This window comes from Manis javanica, chromosome 1, assembly GCF_040802235.1.
Source record: "Manis javanica isolate MJ-LG chromosome 1, MJ_LKY, whole genome shotgun sequence".
NCBI lineage: Eukaryota > Metazoa > Chordata > Mammalia > Pholidota > Manidae > Manis > Manis javanica.
This window is the reverse complement of record NC_133156.1, coordinates 120300353-120321919: the sequence shown is the minus strand read 5'-3', so window position 1 is coordinate 120321919 and position 21567 is coordinate 120300353.

Below are 21567 nucleotides of genomic sequence, written 5' to 3'. Positions count from 1 at the left end.
CTATGTTGCATTTGTTACATCAGCTTCAGGATGGGCTTATGGGGGAGGCGGATACACTGGGAACACATGCAGGCATGAGACTCTTTGCAGCCTCTTGCCCCTCTCCTGAGTGTCAAGAGCAGCTTTCAAGGGTACTTGAGTTAGGCTGCTCAAGGATTTCTGACACTGAGTAAACAGGGCTTGAAAGAACCCAGTCAGCAAAGGATCGAGGGACCCTAAGAGAGGGCTCTTGAGCCCTCGATGGAAGGAAGTTCCAGGGCCTCATATTTGTCCATACCCCTAAAGTGAGCTATCCACATGCCTGTTGACCTTCATTGTGATTTGGTTTCCTGGGAACCTAGAAAAGCACAGTGTGCTCCTGTGCGTGGACGCAATGTTATCTTTGGCTTGGCCTGAGGCAGCCCCAGGCACAGAATTGTCCAGATGGTGCTCCTGCCACCTGGAGGACAGAAGTGGGGACAGAGCCTCATCCTCTTGCTCTCTCCTCCATATCCGGGGGTATAGAGGCCCCTTAGGGTGGGGGGCAAGGACCCAGTGTCCCCCAAAAGCTGTGCAAATCAGTGTCAATAGGTCTAACAAAGGTTCCCAGAAGCCAGGTATAGGCACCAACACATTCCTTGAGACCCTGGGAGACAACTGGTCGCCTTCCTCCCATAGATCAACCCTGGGCTGCTATCAGAAAGGGGATAATGGGTAGATGAACTGTGGGTCTGTTTGATCTGTTTTTATACGTCTATAAATGTTAGGACTCTTCCCACAGGGGTCTGAGGACAGACTTGCCCCTGAATTGGGAAGAAGGAACTAAGGACATTGCCTCAGGCCCTGTCTCTGTTCTGTTGGGGCTTGACCATTTGCATGAATCATATATTTTCATGTGCTCAGGAGTTTGGCAGTAAAAGCCAAAGACAGGCAGTGTTCCTGCCTTGCCTGTGCCTGGGTGGCTAAGCTGTATTCTGCAGCAGTGTTGGGAAACCCATGTGGCCTTCCCACTAAACTTTGCTTTCTAATATTAGCTTTATCAATACTAAGGTTGACTTTTTAGAAATTTTCATCTGCACAAGGCCTATGTCTATGTTGAGCTAGGAGCAGAATTATTACTTATTGGGTCCCTTGAAACTACAACATATACAGAAGATTAACAAGTACATAATCCTTGAGGACCTTTCTACAGCTTAAAAGTGAAGTACTTTCCCAGTCAAGAGAATTCAGCAACTTGAGAGAATTGAGCTTAACCTCCCAAATGCTATATCTGATGCAGATCTGGTACAAGTACATAATAGATATTTCTTGCCATCAGTTAGTTTGAATCGGTCACACAGCCATTGCATTGCAGGAAAAACTGATGAAAAGAATTCCTTTCCCTGCACTCGCAGTTTGGCCATGCAGAATGCTCTTCCATTTGCCCCTTCAAATCCACTTCTGGCCAGCTTCACTCCGCTCTGCACGCAGAAGGCTGGCCTGTAGGGGCTGCACCAATGGGCCTCTGCTGGGTTCAGTCAATGGGAGGCACAGACGATGGGAGGGAGAGAAGTCAGGGTATCTTTGACCTCCCTCTCTTCAGGCAGTGGCGGCCCTCTTCATCTACAATGGCCAAACCCTATCAGTCAGCTCTTCTCCCATATTATAGCTCACTGGTTTCCAGTAACTCCACCTCCTCTCCTGCAAGTCTTGGGTGGGGTATTGCCACTCACTGTCATCAACAACTTGATACCTCACCATCCCTACTGAGTCATGCCCCCACAGAGTCTGCTTTTGAACACTTTTTGATGATCACATTGGATGCACTCTGTCTTCTGCTGAGTCCTGAGTGCCACACTGCACTACCAATAGTGGATTAAGACATCTGAATTTCAGTCCTGATTCTTGGCCATGTTTACACATTGTCTGCCATGTACCAGCAGTCAGTTACCTTCTAGAGAGATGCTTCTTTGGGACACTCTTGATACTGAAGTTTTCTTTAGCAAGAATAAGAGAAAAAATGTAATGTTTTCATGCCCTGCTGAGCTTTGCACTCTATGTCTTACGGAGCAACACTTCTGCCTCCTTATTTGATTAGAAACTCTTTGCTCTGTGCAAAACTAAATGAACTGCTGTGATCAGATAAGGTATTCATTAGTCTCAGTCCATGGGACACTGATTTATTTCAGAATCCTTGTTGAGTAGAGTGAAGTTAGGCAGGAGTGAGAGCTAAAGGATGATTCTCTTTATTGGACATTTTCTAGCTGGTCCCCAAAGTGGAGAAGTTTGGCCTTGCTGATTCTGGCTAATAAAAAATAATGGACTTAACTACTGTTTATTGAGCACATATTATGAGATAGATACTGTAGTAAGCATTTTACATATAAAACCTCCTGATACAGTAATGGTACAAATGTTATTAATATTTCCAGTTCACAATCTAAGAAACTGAGGCCCAATTAAATGAAGTGACTTTTCCTAAGGAAATACAGCCAGTGAGTGTTGGTCAGGATTGGGACCCAGGTTAAAAAAACTTCTAAGACACTTCTTTCAGTCTGCCATTTTGGTCCCTTGCTTCTGGGCAAAGATATGGTTTGAACTTTGTCATCAACTAGCTATGTAGGTTGTACAGACAATTTTGTTTACCTCTCTAGACTTCAGTTTCCTCACCTATAAAACAAAGAGGTAGGGCTCAGTGAAGTTTATAAGCTTTAAAGTAATTTGATATTAATATTTGTATAAAACATATTCCCCAATAATGGGCTGTATTAGTCAACATTCAGCAGTCACTCTAGTTACATAAGCCAAAGGAAATTTAATACAGCCATTTAGGTGTTTACAAAGGTGATCAGAAGGGCTGGAAAAGCAGGTAAGGGGATGGTCTGCCAGGGATGATTCCCTGTGGAGAATAGGCTAGGATGTGAGGCTCTAGACTACAGGTGTATGTAAAAGCAGAATGATTATGGGCTTGAAGTCGAACAGTCACAAGCAGTTGCTAATGACTCCAGCTTTTCTATTTATGAATTGGACTATGTAGATATCTTCTCTGAGCTTAATTGCTTTAGCTATAAAATCAGATAACAAATGGGAAAATACCTAGGACTGTGATTAGTACATAGTAGGTAGTCATTAAGTTGTACCCTCATTTCATCTCCTAGGGGTAGAAATATGCTTATTTGAGAACAGAAAAAAAATGCAAACTGAAACAAAGGGAAATAATGATAAAGAGGTAAGATGGGGCCAGTGAAGAGAAGATTCCCTACAAAAAAAGATAGGTAGACAAGCTTGAATTCTACAAGCAATAGGGGCTGATAGAAGTTTTGAATACAGAAATTTGGAGCTTTGGCAAAAATATGGCAGCCGGAGGCGGAGCCAAGATGGCGGCATGAGTAGAGCAGTGGAAATCTCCTCCCAAAAACACATAGAGCTATGAAAATATAACAAACAAAACTCTTCCTAAAATAGAGACCAGAGGACACAGGACAACATCCAGACCACATCCACACCTGCAAGAACCCAGCGCCTTGCGAAGGGGGTAAGATACAAGACCCGGCCCGGCGGGACCCGAGCGCCCCTCCCCCCGGCTCCTGGTGGGTGGAAAGAAACCAGAGTGTTTTTTTTTTTTTTGGTGAGTGCTTTTTGGAAGCCTTAAAGGGACAGGGACCACGTTGCTAGGGAGGCAGGGCGGCGGGACCTGTGAGAAGTGCCTGGGACGGGCGCCTGAGGACAAAGATCGCGCGTTTTTCCCTACGGGACTGGTGGGCGGGTGCCTGAGACCGGCACCTGAGGACAGAGGAAATCGCACGCTTTTCCCCTTTTTTTTCTCGCTTTTTGGCGAGTGCTTTTTGGAAGCCTTAAAGGGACAGGGACCCCGGTGCTAGGGAGGCAGGGCGGCGGGACTGGTGAGCGGGTGCCTGAGACTGGCGCCTGAGGACAAAGACTATACCGTGTATTTCCCTGCGGGACCAGAGGGCGGGTGCATGAGACCAGCGCCTGAGGACGGAGGAAATCGCGCGTTTTCCCCCTTTTTTTTTCTCTTTTTGGCGAGTGCTTTTTGGAAGCCTAAAAGGGACAGGGACCCTGGTGCTAGGGAGGCAGAGCAGCAGGACCGGTGAGCGGGTGCCTGGGACCGGGGCCTGAGGACAAAGAATATCGGACAAGCCTTAAAGGGACAGGGACCCCTGTGCTAGGGAGGCAGGGCAGCAGGACCAGTGAGCGGGTGCCTGGGACCGGTGCCTGAGGAAAAAAAAAAAAAATCGTGTGTTATTTCCTTTTTTTTTTTTTCTGTTCCCTCTCTCATTGTTGCTGTTGTTGTTTTGGTTTGGAGAGTGCTTTTTGGAAGTCTTAAAGGGGCAGGACAGGACACTTAGACCAGAGGCAGGGAATCTGGGGATATCTGGGCACTCTAACCCCCTGGGCAGCAGGGAGCACAGAGACCCCTTACGGAGATAAATAGCCTCCTGGCCGCTCCCCCTCCAACGGGGCTCCACCATTTTGGAGGAACAGCCCCAGCCAGGCCAAGCCCACAGCAACAGCGGAGATAAACCCCAAAGCAACTAGGCAGGAAGCAGAAGCCCTGTCTGCGCACAGCTGCCCAGCACAAGCAACTAGAGGTCGCTATTCTCCCAGGAAAAGGCTACAAACCAACAAGAAGGGAAGCTCTTCCAGTGGTCACTTGTACCAGCTCTGCAAACTATCTCTATCACCATGAAAAGGCAAAACTACAGGCAGACAAAGATCACAGAGACAACACCTGAGAAGGAGACAGACCTAACTAGTCCTCCTGAAAAAGAATTCAAAATAAAAATCATGAACATGCTGACAGAGATGCAGAGAAAAATGCAAGAGCAATGGGATGAGATGCAGAGAAAAATGCAAGAGCAGTGGGATGAGATGCAGAGGAAAATGCAAGAGCAGTGGGATGAAGTCCGGAAGGAGATCACAGATGTCAGGAAAGAGATCACAGAAGTGAAACAATCCCTGGAAGGATTTATAAGCAGAATGGATAAGATGCAAGAGGCCATTGAAGGAATAGAAGCCAGAGAACAGGAATGTATAGAAGCTGACATAGAGAGAGATAAAAGGATCTCCAGGAATGAAACAACACTAAGAGAAATATGTGACCAATACAAAAGGAATAACATTCGTATTATAGGGATACCAGAAGAGGAAGAAAGAGGAAAAGGGATAGAAAGTGTCTTTGAAGAAATAATTGCTGAAAACTTCCCCAAACTGGGGGAAGAAATAATCGAACAGACCATGGAATTATACAGAACCCCCAACAGAAAGGATCCAAGGAGGACAACACCAAGACACATAGTAATTAAAATGGCAAGGATCAAGGACAAGGAAAGAGTTTTAAAGGCAGCTAGAGAGAAAAAGGTCACCTATAAAGGAAAACCAATCAGGCTAACATCAGACTTGTCGACAGAAACCCTACAGGCCAGAAGAGAATGGCATGATATACTTAATGCAATGAAACAGAAGGGCCTTGAACCAAGGATACTGTATCCAGCACGACTATCATTTAAATATGATGGCGGGATTAAACAATTCCCAGACAAGCAAAAGCTGAGGGAATTTACTTCCCACAAACCACCTCTACAGGGCATCCTACAGGGACTGCTCTAGATGGGAGCACCCCTAAAAAGAGCACAGAACAAAACACACAACATATGAAGAATGGAGGAGGAGGAATAAGAAGGGAGAGAAGAAAAGAATCTCCAGACAGTGTATATAACAGCTCAATAAGCGAGCTAAGTTAGGCAGTAAGATACTAAAGAAGCTAACCTTGAAACTTTGGTCACCACGAATCTAAAGCCTGCAATGGCAATAAGTACATATCTCTCAATAGTCACCCTAAATGTAAATGGACTTAATGCACCAATCAAAAGACACAGAGTAATAGAATGGATAAAAAAGCAAGACCCATCTATATGCTGCTTACAAGAAACTCAACTCAAACCCAAAGACAAGCATAGACTAAAAGCCAAGGGATGGAAAAACATATTTCAGGCAAACAATAGTGAGAAGAAAGCAGGGGTTGCAGTACTAATATCAGACAAAATAGACTTCAAAACAAAGAAAGTAACAAGAGATACATAATGATAAAGGGCTCAGTCCAACAAGAGGATATAACCATTCTAAATATATATGCACCCAATACAGGAGCACCAGCATATGTGAAGCAAATACTAACAGAACTAAAGAGGGAAATAGACTGCAATGCATTCATTCTAGGAGACTTCAACACACCACTCACCCCAAAGGATAGATCCACCGGGCAGAAAATAAGTAAAGACACACAGGCACTGAACAACACACTAGAACAGATGGACCTAATAGACATCTATAGAACTCTACATCCAAAAGCAACAGGATATACATTCTTCTCAAGTGCACATGGAACATTCTCCAGAATAGACCACATACTAGCTCACAAAAAGAGCCTCAGTAAATTCCAAAATATTGAAATTCTACCAACCAATTTTTCAGACCACAAAGGTATGAAAGTAGAAATAAATTCTACAAAGAAAACAAAAAGGCTCACAAACACATGGAGGCTTCACAACATGCTACTAAATAATCAATGGATCAATGAACAAATCAAAATAGAGATCAAGGAATATATAGAAACAAATGACAACAACAACACTAAGCCCCAACTTCTGTGGGATGCAGCGAAAGCAGTCTTAAGAGGAAAGTATATAGCAATCCAGGCACACTTGAAGAAGGAAGAACAATCCCAAATGAATAGTCTAACATCACAATTATTAAAACTGGAAAAAGAAGAACAAAGGAGGCCTAAAGTCAGCAGAAGGAGGGACATAATAAAGATCAGAGAAGAAATAAACAAAATTGAGAAGAATAAAACAATAGCAAAAATCAACGAAACCAAGAGCTGGTTCTTTGAGAGAATAAACAAAATAGATAAGCCTCTAGCCCAACTTATTAAGAGAAAAAGAGAGTCAACACAAATCAACATAATCAGAAATGAGAATGGAAAAATCACAACAGACTCCACAGAAATACAAAGAATTACTAAAGACTACTATGAAAACCTATATGCCAACAAGCTGGAAAACCTAGAAGAAATGGACAACTTCCTACAAAAATACAACCTCCCAAGACTGATCAAGGAAGAAACACAAAAGTTAAACAAACCAATTATGAGCAAAGAAATTGAAACGGTAATCAAAAAACTACCCAAGAACAAAACCCCGGGGCCGGACGGATTTACCTCGGAATTTTATTAGACACACAGAGAAGACATAATACCCATTCTCCTTAAAGTGTTCCACAAAATAGAAGAAGAGGGAATACTCCCAAACTCATTCTATGAGGCCAACATCACCCTAATACCAAAACCAGGCAAAGACCCCACCAAAAAAGAAAATTACAGACCAATATCCCTGATGAATGTAGATGCAAAAATACTCAATAAAATATTAGCAAACAGAATTCAACAGTATATCAAAAGGATCATACACCATGACCAAGTGGGGTTCATCCCAGGGATGCAAGGATGGTACAACATTCGAAAATCCATCAACATCATCCACCACATCAACAAAAAGAAAGACAAAAACCACATGATCATCTCCATAGATGCTGAAAAAGCATTTGACAAAATTCAACATCCATTCATGATAAAAACTCTCAGCAAAATGGGAATAGAGGGCAAGTACCTCAACATAATAAAGGCCATATATGATAAACCCACAGCCAGCATTATACTGAACAGCGAGAAGCTGAAAGCATTTCCTCTGAGATCGAGAACCAGACAGGGATGCCCACTCTCCCCACTGTTATTTAACATAGTACTGGAGGTCCTAGCGATGGCAATCAGACAAAACAAAGAAATACAAGGAATCCAGATTGGTAAAGAAGTTAAACTGTCACTATTTGCAGATGATATGATACTGTACATAAAAAACCCTAAAGACTCCACTCCAAAACTACTAGAACTGATATCGGAATACAGCAAAGTTACAGGATACAAAATTAACACACAGAAATCTGTAGCTTTCCTATACACTAACAATGAATCAATAGAAAGAGAAATCAGGAAAACAATTCCATTCACCATTGCATCAAAAAGAATAAAATACCTAGGAATAAACCTAACCAAAGAAGTGAAAGACTTATACTCTGAAAACTACAAGTCACTCTTAAGAGAAATTAAAGGGGACACTAATAAATGGAAACTCATCCCATGCTCATGGCTAGGAAGAATTAATATCGTCAAAATGGCCATCCTGCCCAAAGCAATATACAGATTTGATGCAATCCCTCTCAAATTATCTGCAACATTCTTCAATGAATTGGTACAAATAATTCAAAAATTCATATGGAAACACCAAAGACCCCGAATAGCCAAAGCAATCCTGAAAAAGAAGAATAAAGTAGGGGGGATCTCACTCCCCAACTTCAAGCTCTACTACAAAGCCATAGTAATCAAGACAATTTGGTACTGGCACAAGAACAGAGCCACAGACCAGTGGAACAGATTAGAGACTCCAGACATTAACCCAAACAAATATGGTCAATTAATATTTGATAAAGGAGCCAAGGACATACAATGGCAAAATGACAGTCTCTTCAACAGATGGTGCTGGCAAAACTGGACAGCTACATGTAGGAGAATGAAACTGGACCATTGTCTAACCCCATATACAAAGGTAAACTCAAAATGGATCAAAGACCTGAATGTAAGTCATGAAACCATTAAACTCTTGGAAAAAAACATAGGCAAAAACCTCTTAGACATAAACATGAGTGACCTCTTCTTGAACATATCTCCCCGGGCAAGGAAAACAACAGCAAAAATGAGCAAATGGGACTACATTAAGCTGAAAAGCTTCTGTACAGCAAAAGACACCATCAATAGAACAAAAAGGAACCCTACAGTATGGGAGAATATATTTGAAAATGACAGATCCGATAAAGGCTTGACGTCCAGAATATATAAAGACTCACACACCTCAACAAACAAAAAACAAATAACCCAATTAAAAAATGGGCAGAGGAACTGAACAGTTCTCTAAAAAAGAAATACAGATGGCCAAGAGACACATGAAAAGATACTCCACATCGCTAATTATCAGAGAAATGCAAATTAAAACTACAATGAGGTATCACCTCACACCAGACATCCAAAAGACAAACAACAACAAATGGTGGCGAGGCTGTGGAGAAAGGGGAACCCTCCTACACTGCTGGTGGGAATGTGAATTAGTTCAGCCATTGTGGAAAGCAGTTTGGAGGTTCATCAAAATGCTCAAAACAGACCTACCATTTGACCCAGGAATTCCACTCCTAGGAATTTACCCTAAGAATGCAGCAATCAAGTTTGAGAAAGACAGATGCACCCCTATGTTTATTGCAGCACTATTTACAATAGCCAAGAATTGGAAGCAACCTAAATGTCCATCGGTAGATGAATGGATAAAGAAGATGTGGTACATATACACAATGGAATACTACTCAGCCATAAGAAGTGGAAAAATCCAACCATTTGCAGCAACATGGATGGAGCTGGAGAGTATTATGCTCAGTGAAATAAGCCAAGCGGAGAAAGAGAAATACCAAATGACTTCACTCATCTGAGGAGTATAAGAACAAAGGAAAAACTGAAGGAACAAAACAGCAGCGGAATTACAGAACCCAAAAATGGACTAACAGGTACCAAAGGGAAAGGAACTGGGGAGGATGTGTGGGCTGGGAGGGATAAGGGGGGGGAGAAGAAGGGGGGTATTAAGATTAGCATGCATGGTTGGGAGGGAGAAAGGGGAAGGTGGGCTGCACAACACAGAGAGGACAAGTAGGGATTCTATAACATGTTGCTAACCTGATGGACAGTAACCGTAATGTTGTTGTTAGGGGGGACCTGATATAGGGGAGAGCATAGTAAACATAGTACTCTTCATGTAAGTGTAGATTAAAGATTAAAAAAAAAAAAGAAAGAAAGAAAGAAAGAAAAGGGGGATTACTCCTTGATAGGATAAAACTATTGGTAAATCAAAGATCAACGCATGCTTTAAATATCCTTAATGTTGATCACTTAAAGGGTGTCAGATGATCAGCTATGGAGGTACTCTTTTCTGATAATATTCCTTTCTCTTAATAAAAAAAAAAAAGCAATCCCTGTGTGCTGACCTCCAATGAGTTCTGCACAATGGTATAGAGGGGCATGTCAAAGTGTGGGCAAAGGGTCTGTTTGTTTCTATGCAGAAGATCAAGGCCTAGCTTTGATACCCAGAAAATGAACTAAGATACGATATGAGGAGGAGCTTCTGGCATCAGCACTCTCTGGAGGACTCATGCCGGGGGATGATCATCAGAAAGCCTCCACAGGGATCCGGGCGATGCTGCGGTCGTGGCTGCGTCCACCCCACCGTTTCCTGGACTTGCCATTGGAATGAGGAGGGAGATGTCTAGGCTGGCATGTGCATACAGTGAGACAATGAATTTAACTGGATCTGTACTGTTGGAACTCAACCAGGAGTTGGGAGGGGTGCAAGTTGTAGCACTCCAAAATCTTATGACTATAGACTATCTACGGTTAAAAGGACATATGGGAGGTGAACAGATCCTAGAAATGGGCTGCTTTAATTTGTCTGATTTCTCTCAGACTGTTCAAGTACAGTTGGACAATATCCATCATATCATAGACAAATTTTCACAAATGCCTAGGGTGCCTGAATGGTTTTCTTGGCTTCACTGGAGATGGATGGTAATTATAGATTTGCTTTGTTTATGTCACCGTATTCTTATTATGTTAATATGTGTGTACAAATTAGTTAGTAGTTTAAAACCTATATATACTTAAGATACTCTACAAGAAGATATGTCAAAGAAATAATCAATCCTCCCATGTTTTCTTCCATATGCTACCTCTATAGCTTTTCTTCTTCCTTCCTAATTACAACCCTTAAATAGAATTCGTGCCTCATATCGAAGTTACCGAGTATCATAATTCCTCCAGGTGGTAAAGACTCCTCGAGACATGTGCTGGGCATAGAAGCACAGGGCATAAATCTGCAAAGAAGTAAAAAGCTAACCTTTTCAAACAATATGGCTTCTCTCTCACTTACCAACTTTACATTTCCCTGTATGGCCCCGGAAGATGACTGTTTAGCCAGAGACGGGTAAGATTCCTCAAGGGAGGAACAACCTAAGACAGGCACAGTCTCAGGGGGGCCATCAGGTGAGAATTTGGGGATCAACAGAGGTGAGGCTCAGAACCCCACGCCCCCTGCTTTGAGAGAAATCTTCTGCATCCGTGGATGTCTTGCTGCCCTTGTCTAGCCTGGATTAATACTTAGTCCATAGGCACACACCTGATCATCTGATCATCTACATTTGCCCTCTTACAACACTAAACTATGTTTTCTACCTTTATCTTGCATCTACCTACCACTTCAGCATTTTATTAAAAATAAAAAATAATAATAATAAAGGGAGAAATGTGGGATCAACATATAAATCAAGTATAAAAATCAAATGAATATTTATATTTGACCTGATTGTTTATATTTCATAATGCGTGATCAAAACTGAAAGTTTCTGTGATGAATGCCCTTGTACTGTTCACCATGTAAGAATTTATTCACTATGTAAGAATTCGTTCACCATGTAAGAACTTGTTCGTTATGCTTCAGAAGATTGGAGACTGATGAGAGTTAGGCTTGAGATGGATTAATGATTGTACATTGAGCATTGACCCCCCTATACTGAATTTTATTGTTGTTAACAACCATTTGATCAATAAATATGAGAGATGCCCTCTCAAAAAAAATAATGGCAGCCATAGTCAAGAAACAAGTTGTTAGCACAATGGTTCTCACATGGAATGTTCTCACAATGGTTAATAGGAGATGCATGCCCTTGCCAAACTCTCTAAAAGAATGTTCCTTCCAATTCTATGGAAAATGCCCCTTGGGAAGCCACAGAAGTAGACTGAAGTCCTTATTTAGTGAGAAATATTTAATTGAAACAATGCCTCCTCTTGCTAAGCTTAGGCATAGATTGTATGCTCCCAAAAGGTGCAGTGCAGTGGGCCTGGGACATATTCCCCCTGAGTCATAGCAGAAAGGCTGAGAAATAGGGTGGTCATGGTATGTCAGAAATGATCTAATTCCAATAAGACTGAGTCCCTCAAAAAGTCCTACTATGTGATACCTGTATAGATGAGAAAACATTAGAGATCCTCCAATCTGTCCAAGCATGAGTTTGGGGATGAGAAATCATGTGGCCTCTTAGCAACAAGGCTTCTCTAAAATCACTAATAATCTCGAATAATTACAACTCGAGTAACCTTGGACATAGAAAAAAGTTTGTAATTCCTTCAATGTCAAGAAATTTTAGAACTAAAATGTACCTTGGAGTCTACCTAGTAGTTGTTTAGAAGCAGACTGTATTCTCCCGGTAGGTGTTTAATGGAAATGTCAATAAAATTTGAGTGAACAGATCTTCTCCCCAAAGCTCTGGTTTTTAAATGAGGTACCTACACCTAGAGGGTTAAGTAATTTGCTCAAGGTCACCAGCTCTGACACAGCTAATGACAAAGTCAGAACCAGAACTCAAGTCTCCTAACTTTTATTCAAATGTTTCAGCGCTCACTCCATGTTGCCTTTGGTTCTTGTTTCTGAGGAATTGGGTGTACATGCACCATGGTGTTTCACATGAGAAATGTTTGGCCAATCTCTGTATCTAAGATTCAAAACAGGCCATTAGAGCCATCTTCCTGAGCCTCTGTGAGGTTTTTGTGACCCGTAGGTCTCCATGATGACATCCTGGAAGGGAATAATCATTTCTACTGTGCATTCAAGAGAGTCATACCAAGAACATGGCTCATACAGTCCAGACTAAGGAAAAATTCTAGTGCAGGGGCTGGCTCACTAGGCATGGATTTCTTTTGAACCCTTTACTGTTACTGAAGGCATTAAACATTTCCTCTAGCTTCCTTTGGTGTCAAAACATAAACACCACAGAGGCAAAGTGGGGTCTTGAAATATAGCTGACAAGTTTAATGCATATATAAGGGATCAAGAAAATGAAAAAGAAAGGGAAAAAGAGAGAGAGATTGGGAGAGGGAGAGAGAATAATAAAATAAGGACTAAAGGAGGGAGAGAGTAAATAGATGCACGTCAATGAAGCCGTTCTTTTCCTGGAGCACACCTTCCATCATAAATCTGAAAACTGGGCTCTAGTTCAGGGGCTCTGTTTAAAGTTTCTTTCCATATTTTCTAGGCATCTGATTCTTATCAAGGATTCCTGTGGGGAAACTGTTATTTCATCAACTTGGAGAGGATTATTGACAAAGACCAATTCTCTCTCTTCTTCCCTGTAGGTAAGGAGTGACTCATGTAAGGCTGAGGGAGAAAGTCCAACATTTCTAAGACTTGAGACCCCCCAGTTTAACAGTGGTCACAGCAGCCACTCCCGCCAGTGGGAGCATCTTGTCAACGTTCCCACAGTGCTAACAGATGCTTCACACAGGGGGGCCCTCAGTGGCGGTATCCAGCAGCACTGACTCCTCTCAGACAGTAGAAGCTCCTCTGGTGAACCATGGAGACAATGGTCAACACTTACATCGGTGTCTTTTTTAGGTCTGAGGGTCTCTCAGTTCTTCCAGTAGTTTTCTATGCTATTCAACAGGAGGAGGAATACATATGTCTCTCTCAGCCCCACCTGTGGAGCTCAACTCCCAGCATGTCCCTGGCACCTGTTGATCAAAATTTCCACACTTTCATATACCCTTGAGAAAAATCCCATACATGTTCACAAGCACATTTTATCCACTGACAAGGCTACTCACTGAAGCACTGTCTGTGATGGAAAAACTTGGGAAAAAACATTCAACCATAAGAGGTGACTGAGTACATGTTGCTGCATTTATAGAATGAAATAAATGCAGTAGATAAAATGAATGTCCGAGATAAAGGTAGCAATCTGGATGAATTAAAAAAATGTAATAATGAAGAAGAAAAGCAATATAGCACAATACAATTGATATATAGTGTGAAAGCATTTAAAATACTGCTTTTTATTATACATTGAGAATGTGAGCAGAGGCCTGAAGAAAGTGAGAAAAGAAGTCATGGAGATATTTGGGGGAAGAGGGTTCAATAGAGGAAAAAGCAAAGGCCTAGAGCCTGAGGTAAAAGCATGTTTCATGGTTTAATTAGGAGCCAGCTGGTTGTGTGGCTGCAGTGCAGTATTTGAGAGAAGGGAGAGTATAAGAAGTAAGGCCAGAGAGGGAGCCAGTTGCCAGGACAGGAAGGGCCTTGTAGTCATCGTTGGAAAGTTTTGACCAGGAAACTGTGGTGTAAGGCCTAAAATTAAGGCCCAATATTATGTGCTGCATTGACATCTGGGGAAAAGTAGGAAGGCCTCAAATGGCCTCCCCACAAGTTCTCCTCCCCATTCTGCTCCTGCAGAAAGATCCCCTAGTCAAAAACCCTCTTACCAAATGGACAAGGTGTAGTTCCTGTTTATCTCTGAATTATTCAACCAGTTACAACCTCCTGTGGGAACTAGGGGCACCACTCCTTCTTGATACTAAAAAGAGCCTATCTCCCATCACCCTAGCTGTTCATTCTTCCCAAACGCACCTCCCACGTGGCCACAGCTGGCTTGCAGCATACTCCTCCTCCAGACTGTATATGCAACTAATAAATTGTAGTCCATCTCATCTGTCCAGTGATGGAGGTCATGCATTTGACATATGTTAGCCATGCCCATAAGCCTAGGGCCAGAATAGTCAGTGCTTTTGTTCTGATAACTGCTTGCCATTTATTCATGTGGAAGAACTTGGGAAATGGCTGTTTTACAGTGAATCTCCCTGTCTTACACATACTGTTGCACACATAAGAAAAGAAGAGAGAGTCTACCTCATTTTGTGAAGCCTGTGTGGTCTTGATGACATATCCAGCTCGAGAAGACAAAATTGTGCATAAATCGATTTTACTTATAAACATGAACATGAAAATCCTAATTAAAATATCAGCTATCAGAATTCCATAATGCATTTAAAACATAAAGCATGATCAATAGATATGGTTTAAGTAAAGAAAACATAAAATTATTGAAATAATCACATTAATGGACTAAAGGAGAAAAATAACAGGATTATCTTAACAAATGCAGAAAAAGCTTTGGGAAAAGTTCAGCATCTGTGTTTTTTAAATATCCTCTTAGAAAATTAAGAATAGAGTAGAATTCTTTAGCCTGATAAAGGTTTCTTCTACTGGGGATCTATTGCAATCATCAAATTTAATTTTAAACACTTAGATGCAATTTGCTTTATAGTTATGAAAAAGGCAAATGAATGCCTTGGTGTCATTGCTACTCTTTAACAGAGTACAGGAAGTCCTGGTCAATGCATTAAGACCAGGAAGGAAGGAGACCAAATTGCAATTATTTGTAGTTAAAATGCCATGATCAAATGTATGGGAAACCAAGAAAATAAGTAAATTATTAAAGTTAAAATGGAGTTCAGAAAGTGTGCTAGATATTAAAAAAATACAAAATTCAGGTGTTCCTGAAAACAAGTGATAACCCTATAGAAATATAGTATAAAAGATACCATTTGTAGTAGCAAAAAAATTATAAAGTATGCAGACATTAACCAAAGAAAACACAAGATCTTTGTAGAGAATGAATTTTAAACTATTAAAAACTTGTTCTATGAGGCCAGCATCACACTAATCCCAAAACCAAAGACATTACAAAAAAAGAGAATTACAGACCAATATCACTGATGAACACAGATGCAAAAATCCTCAACAAAATATTAGCAAACCAAATTCAAATTAAAAAAATATCAAAATGAGGTTTATTCCAGGGATGCAAGGATGGTACAATATTCATAAATCATATGATGTGATACACATGAACAAAAGGAAGGATAAAAACCATATGATAGTCTCAATAGATGCTGAAAAGGCACTTGACAAAATTCAACATCCATTCATGATAAAAACTCTCAAGAAAATGCGTATAGAGAAAACATACCTCAACCTAATAAAGGCCACATACTACAAACCCACAGCCAACATCATACTCAATGGCAAAAAAGCTGAAAGCTTTTCCTCTAAGATCAAGAACAAGATGAAGACTCCTACTCTTACCACTTTTGTTCAACATAGTAGTGGAAGTCCTAATAATGGCAATCAAACAAGGAAAAGAGATAAAAGACATGAAGATTGGTAAGGAAGAAGTAAAATTGTAACTACTTGCAGATGACATGATATTATATATTGAAAACCTAAAGACTCCACTGAAAAACTGTTAGAAATAATAAGTGTATTCAGAAGAGTCACAGGATACAAAATCAATATGACAAAATCTATTGCATTTATATATATACTAACGATGAACCAGCAGAAGGAGATATCAAGAAAATAATTCCATTCACAATTGCATCAAAAAGAATAAAATACCCTGGAATTAACCTAACAAAGAAGGTGAGAAACCTGTGCTATTAAAACTATAAGACACTGATGAAAGAAACTGAAGAAGACACAAATCAATGGCAACCTATCCCATGCTCATGGATAGAAAGAATTAATATTGTCAAAATGGCCATCCTTCCCAAAGCAATTTATAGATTCAATGTAATCCCTATCAAATACAAATGGCACTTTTCAATGAACTAGTGCAAATAAAGCTAAAATTTATGTGAACAACAAAAATTCCAAATAGCCAAAGCAATTTTGAGAAAGAACAAAGCTGGGGGTATCACACTCCCTGACTTCAAGCTATACTACAAAGCTACAGTAAACAGTATGATACTGGCACAAGAACAGACTCATAGATCAATGGAACAGAATAGAGACCCCAGAAATAAATCCATGCATATATGGTCAATTAATATACGATGAATGAGCCATGAATATACAATGGCAAAGAGACAGTCTCTTCAATAAATGGTGCTGGGAAAACTGCATAGCTACATGCAAGAGAATGAATCTAGATTACTCCCTAACATCATACATAAAAGTAAATTAAAAATGGATTAAAGGCTTAAATATAAGACATGAAACCATAAAATTCTTAGAAGAAACCTTAGGAAAAAATCTCATGAACATAAACATGAATAATTTTATTCTGGACATGTCTCCCTGAGCAAGGGAAACAAAGGCAGAAATAAACAATTGGGACTATATCAAACTAAAAATCTTCTGTACAGCAAAGTACACTATCAACAAAATAAAAGGTAACCTACAGCATGGGAGAAAATATTGGTAAATGATTTATCTGATAAGAGGTTAACATCCAAAATATATAAAGAATTTACATACTTCAACACCAAAACAAAACAAAACAAAACTGATTAAAAAATGGGCAGAGGACCTGAATAGACATTTTTCCAAAGAAGACATACAGATGGCCAACAGACACATGAAAAGATGCTCCACATTGCTATTCATAAGGGAAATGTAAATCAAAACTATAATGAGATAGCACCTCACACAGTTAGAATAGCCATTATCTAAAAGAGAAGAAATAACAAGTGTTGGCAAGGATGTGAAGAACAGGGAATTGTTGGTAGGAATGTCCATTGGCAGAGCCACTGTGGAAAGCAGTATGGAGGTCCCTCAAAAAATTAAAAACAGAAATATCATATGACCCAGCAATTCCATCTCTAGGAATTTACCCAAACAGAACCTCTGATTTGAAAAGTTATATGCACTCCTATATTGATTGCCACATTACTTACAATAGCCAAGATTCAGAAGCAACAAAAGTGTCCATCAACAGATGAATGGATAAAGAAGAGATGCTATATATACATAGTGGAATATTATTCAGCCATAAAAAAGAAAGAAAGCCTGCCATTTGCAACAACATGGGTGGACTTAGAGGGTATTATGCTAAATGAAATAAGCCAGGAGGAGAAAGAAAAACACCCTCTGATTTCACTTATATGTGGAATCTAAAAACAAAACAGCAATAGACACATAGACATTGAGAAGTGACTGATGGTTACCATGGGGAAGGGTCTGGGATGGATGGGTGGAATAGGTGAAGGGGATAAAGAGGCACAAAATCTCAATCATAATATAAATTAGTCATGGGAATGAAAACACAGCACAGAGAATGCAGTCAATAAATCTATAATATCTTTCTATGTTGATTGATAGTAATTACATTAGTTGGGGTGAGGGTTTAATAATGTATATAACTGTCAAATCACTATTCTATATAATTGAAACCAATATACTATTGTATATAAACTATATCAATAAAAAATAAAAAAATTAAAAAACAATGTATTTATTCATCAGAGAAACAACACACATACACACATTCCAGAAAACCCAAATAAATGGAACATTAAATACCATATAGATTAACAGCTTGCTTTAATACCATATAGGGTTAATTTTTCCTTGATTATTCTCTAAATTCAATGCAATTACAATAAAAATCTCAGAAGGATTTTTTAAATTATGATAAACAGGTTCTAGAATTTATGCAGAATTCTCAAAGAGTGAAGGCAAAACCAAAAGAAAGTATATAAGATATTAGGACATATTACAAATGAGGGAAACCTTCTTGATAAAGCCAACAGAAGTGGCAGACTGAGAGAAAATAATGACAACAGCTAAAACCCACAATTAAATTTTAAGATATGTGAAGAAACTTGTAATTTCAATACTGAAAATGAAGTTCAAAGCAGAGAACATCAGGATAATTGCTAAGAAAAAATAAGACAAATTAGAAAGTCATAATCATAAAACCCAGCAAAGTCAAGAAACAGAAAGGAAAAAAAATGGGCAAAGGCATAAATAGGCAAGTCACAGGAGAGAAAGCCCAAATGGCTAGTAATTGTATGAAGAATGCCCAGCCTCATTAGTAATCAGATGACTAAATTAAAACAAAAATAACATGCCACTTAACACAGAGATTGACAAAAATGAGAAAGTCAGAAGATAACAAGTGCTGATGAGAATACGGGAAAACAGTAATCCTCATACACCACTGGAGGAAGTACAAAGCAATGTAGCCTTTCTAGAAAGCAACCTAGCAATGCTTAGTGAAATTAAGGGTGCATACATGCAATGATCCATAAATACTACACTGAGCATATAATTCAAAGAAACTCGCATCTAAGTGTGTGTAAATACATATTAGAGGATGCTCATGCCAGATTGTGGTAGCAAGAATTTGTAGGTAATCTAAATGTCCATTGAAAATAGGAGAATAAAGAAACTGTGATATGATATGATGCAATCCTATGTGACAATCAGACATAATGAACAAGATTTTCACATAGCAATATGGATGGATCGCAAAACAAAATGTTGAGTAAAAAAAAAGAATAAATAAGGATGAGATTAAAATCTTGATAGCATTTATGTAAATCAAAAACACTGTTATATGATAACAATTTTCAAGGATATACATGTCCACATAAACAAAGGAAAGATGGATTGCAAAGACATAGATTAAGCCCTCTCTAGTTAGTGCAGAGGGGAGGAAGGGGGTGATATGGAGAATAAGGGGGAAATTTAAAAATAATAAGAGGAGCCTTACATGGACTGATATTAATATTGGGTCTTGAAAAGAAGAGTTTTAATAATTCAGTTCTGCCCACCTAAAGCCTCAGAAAGACAAAGCAAAGAAAGGAAAAGAACAAAAGGTGTGTTGAAAACCCTTCTGGCTGATCTCTGATTCTTGGTGTTCTGAAATAACAGTTTAACTTCTTCTTCTTCAAAAAAAAGAACTAACCCTTTAGCTGGGACCAAATCAAAGAAAAGGTGTCCTCCCTAAGCCATACAAAACATGGGGACCCAGCCAGAATTAGAACATCAGCTTCAGCCAGTGTTAAATATATGAGTTTACCTGGGGGTTAGCATCAAAACAGGATGGTCTCCAAGAATGCGGCCTGAAAGCTCAAAGCCAGGATCTTGATGATCTCCCGGTATAAGTGGCGTTATTATTTAGCTAAACAGACTCTTGCCCTTCTTGATTACTTTTCATTTCCCTCTCTCCTTCAGCTATTTTCTATTATTTCTTCACAGGCATAAATGAATTGCTCTTTGGTAACTGCTTTGTTATTCAATGCATATGTTCCCATCTCTAGGGGCCAGCACTTGTACTGTATTTTTCTCTCCCTACTGTATGCCAAAAGAAAAGCAAACATACTCTGTTCTCTGTCTGTAACAGTTTTTGGATCAGATTTCTTCCTGTGAACTCCGACTTCTGCTGGTCATGCATTTTCACCCCTTCAAAAGAAATGACAACTCAGAGAGATGGTCAGTCTTTGTGGGGCAACACAGAGCCAATTGTTAACTCTGCATACACTCAAGTGTCAGACAAAGTTTTCCCCACAAACACTCCTTGGGAAAAGAGGGAATCATTTTATCTTCAGGGTGTTCCTATTATTATTTTATTTCAAATAACAGTTCTCTTCAGGGAAGACACATTATCCTGAAACACCCTCAATCATTGCAAGATTTGAATGTTCATAAGTGTAATTGGTGAACTTCAATACATATTTAATTACTCTTTCACTTTGGTGAATGGTCTCACATTTGCAAGAGTGGGTGTTAATGTGATAAGCCTTTTAATATCACTTTTAAAAGTGTTACACTAAGTGGTTGTACAGTAGATGCTGAGAATATGCAATAGCAAGAAGAATGAAAGAAACAACTGTCCCAGGGCTACACTGTCTGGGGATAAAACAGAAATATGATAATGGAAAAAATGTGATTATAGTAATACTTCTTTATGTGAAATATAAAGTATTATATTAAATGACATTAACATCAATTTTATAAGTATATAAAATAATTTTAAAAATATATGTAGCTATACTAACTAAATATTTACAAGTAGAAGATTGGTGATTTTTAGCTACATCTGTAAAATTTTGGGTGAGGGGAAGGGGAAAACTGATTTAGAAAATGGAATAGGGACATTTTGTATTGCTTATACTAGGGTATATATGGTAGGTACACAGACAGTGGCTGAATCCTAAGGGAGCTTCGGGAGGATGACCAACGCATTCACAGCAAGTTAGTTTCTTGCCTCAGTATTTTTCAGAAAGTATGTTGACCTAGCAGTTTTCTGGATTCTGGATCCTTAGTAAATCATGGCTCTTCTCTATGCCTAGTTATTTTAGTTTGTGAAACAAGCACTCTGTATTTTGTATAAGAAAATGACTGTTTGAAGTGCTGCTTCCAAAGTAGCCTATTTAGGAGATTCCATACATTTATTCAAACAATGTCAGTCACTGACCAAAGCTGCCCGGGGAACGCCTCTTCGAGGACTGCCTTCAAAGAGACAGGCGCCAGGCTCTCAAGGCTTGTTATAGGCTGCCTCTTTTTTTTTTTTTTTTAACCCCAACCTATTATCCTCACGCCATTTACCACATTGGCCTTTGGATGACTTTCTGCTCTTTCCAGAAATCATTAAATCCACTCCCTTCCACCGGCTCCCATCCCCCATCCCACCCCAAGAATGAAGACTTGGCACAGAGTGAGACTCTCAGAAAAATGCTTTGCAGGCTCCGAAGACAATTCCACAAGAGGATTTCCAAATGTTTAGAGGAAAACAACACAATTAGAATTAAGTATATGACCTCCCAGTGAG